Source organism: Pleuronectes platessa, chromosome 10 (assembly GCF_947347685.1).
Source record: "Pleuronectes platessa chromosome 10, fPlePla1.1, whole genome shotgun sequence".
Taxonomy (NCBI): domain Eukaryota; kingdom Metazoa; phylum Chordata; class Actinopteri; order Pleuronectiformes; family Pleuronectidae; genus Pleuronectes; species Pleuronectes platessa.
This window is the reverse complement of record NC_070635.1, coordinates 1,796,440-1,798,838: the sequence shown is the minus strand read 5'-3', so window position 1 is coordinate 1,798,838 and position 2,399 is coordinate 1,796,440.

The following is a 2,399-nucleotide window of genomic DNA, read 5'->3' as shown; positions in this document are numbered from 1 at the left end:
TTTGACTCGTCAGTCGAGTGGCAGCGGTTTGAGCCGATGCACCGAACATCTTGACGTGGTTTTGATCTTAGGAGAAGTGTGTCGGCTTCAGACCTGAGCTGCACAGTGTTTACCTCCTACGTGGTTTGCAAACTGATGGAATACCTAAACTTCAGGAATGTCAAACGGTCGTTTTGTGGCACAGAATTAATTGAACTCATCCATTTTGTCCATCATGCATCAGTTTTTAATTTTCCATAAGGCTTTTAACGTTTGCACGAGAGGGAGGTCGTGATTAAATGTTTAGCGTCTTGAATTCAAAGTTTGTTTTAGAGTAGATATCGTGACCTTTAGCTGTTTCACACGGTTTCCTTCATTCCTCTGGAGTCGCTCTGTTCCTCGTGGCTCTGAACTCTCTCTCCCTCTGTCGCTCGCCCTCGGTTGTTTGCTCCTTTAGTAGAAACCACCTCAGGCATTTGGTGTGAACTGGTTTCAGTCCAGGTCGTGTTGAGTAAACATAACGACTCGGAAAGGCGTGTTTGTTGTGAGCTGTTTACAATCACGACTCTGCACCTGGCTCCTCTGCTCCTGTGGTCAAGCTGTACATCTAAATGACTTAATGGGAGACTTTTGACTGGAGGCGACGTCAGACTGGTGGGAGTGGTGGGAGGAGACGACCAGAGCAGCTGTGGGCTCTGTGGTTCAGATTTCCACCCAGCTGCAAAACGTGGTGTGTTTCTTCACGAGATGACGATAACACTTGTGAGGAAGTGTTTTCGGTGTGAGGCTCCGATAACGAGTTCGGCTGATTTCTCTGCAGTTTCCACAAAAGAACCAGTCGGAGCTGCCAACTCCAGGACAACGTGTGTGTGGAACCACAGCTGGGCAACAAACAGACGCATAATACCAGGCTTAAGCATCTGTTTATTATCATAATGTAACGTTCTCTTGATGGTGACTGTCGCTGTTAAACCAATTCTGTGCTCAGGAGTCAACTTCCCCCGCTGTGGCTTTAGTGGATGTTTCTCTTTGGGATGTAGAACTTTGTCTCCAGCATCCAGAAACTTGTTTATACATTATTCTGAAGCTCTTCAGGCATTTCTGCTCAGTGACATGATATTAAACATGGACACCTAAAGAGATGAAGGGTGAAGACGAGCAGTGTGTTCCCACATCTTTATTAATAAGGATATTGTTATGACTCAGGTCTCTTAGCACGAGATGACCCCTCGTGACGTCGCCTTAACGTCATCCCACAATGCAAAGCTCCTCTAGAACCATCAAACCTTCCTTACATGTACGTGTAAAATAGCTAAAATTCCCATTTCATAATCCCCCCCATGTTCCTGTAAGGTGGATTTGGAATGTGGAGTATGCAGTTTGTTTTTCACAGTCGTGTTTTAAGGTGGAATCATCGTTCAACACTGGTTACACATTACCCGTCCCATCAGGACAGTGTGTGTGTGTGTGTGTGTGTGTGTGTGTGTGTGTGTGTAGATGACCCGTCCTGATGCAGATACTGTTAGTAAGGTGATACCAACATTAACCTGACAGAACTGTGCAGCTCTTATCTCCCTGCACCACCCACCCCCCTCCCCCCGCTCACCGAGGCAGGGCGAGGGATTCATGGCAGCAGCGTGTGACCTCTGACCTGTGTGGGGCTGCACTGCATTAAGATGAATGCAGCAGCCCCCCCCCCCCCCCCCCCCACCCCCATGATGAATGGCGGGCTGCAGGGGAGGCGCTCCGCTATGTAGGGGAGGCGCTTGCAGACACGGCACTTTCATCCATCAGGAGAGAGACGGCTGTGATGCTGCTACGCTCCTGTTTGTAGGAGCAGACGGATCCGTTTCCTGTGTTCCCAGTGTTCCCAGTGTTCCCAGTGTTCTTTAATGGAACCTAGAGGCTGGAGAAGTCCTTCACTTCCTTCTCTGTGTCATCAGCTGCTCTCTCATCTCGCCCAGACGCCATCGTCAAGGTCTTAATTACACCGACCCCGGTGATGTCACACTTCCTGGCAAAAAGTGACCGTGAGCCGGGAGCTGCTCAGTCGACTTCACACAAGGGGGGGGGTCTGTGCAGCGCCCCCTGTGGAGTGATGGGGTGTTACAGAGTCTGCCTCCTCCTGGGAGGATAGAAGAGCAGACGGGCTTCTGGGTAAAAGTTAACGAGGCTAATGTCTTTCCCAGGTCGCCATCTTTATTTCTTTCTGCCTCTTGTTTTATCAGATTCAGTAATTTCATATATGAACCAGTGTCATCTGGAAGTTGATTATGGAAAACCTAGAAAAAATAATCTTAAATATTGTTCAGATCTTTTAAGTGTTTTTCTTGTTAAAATGATTTAACAGGTTCATCAGTGTAGTTTTGAAGCCGTTATCTCAGTATTCTCTTTTTTAATAAACGACATCTGTTGACAAA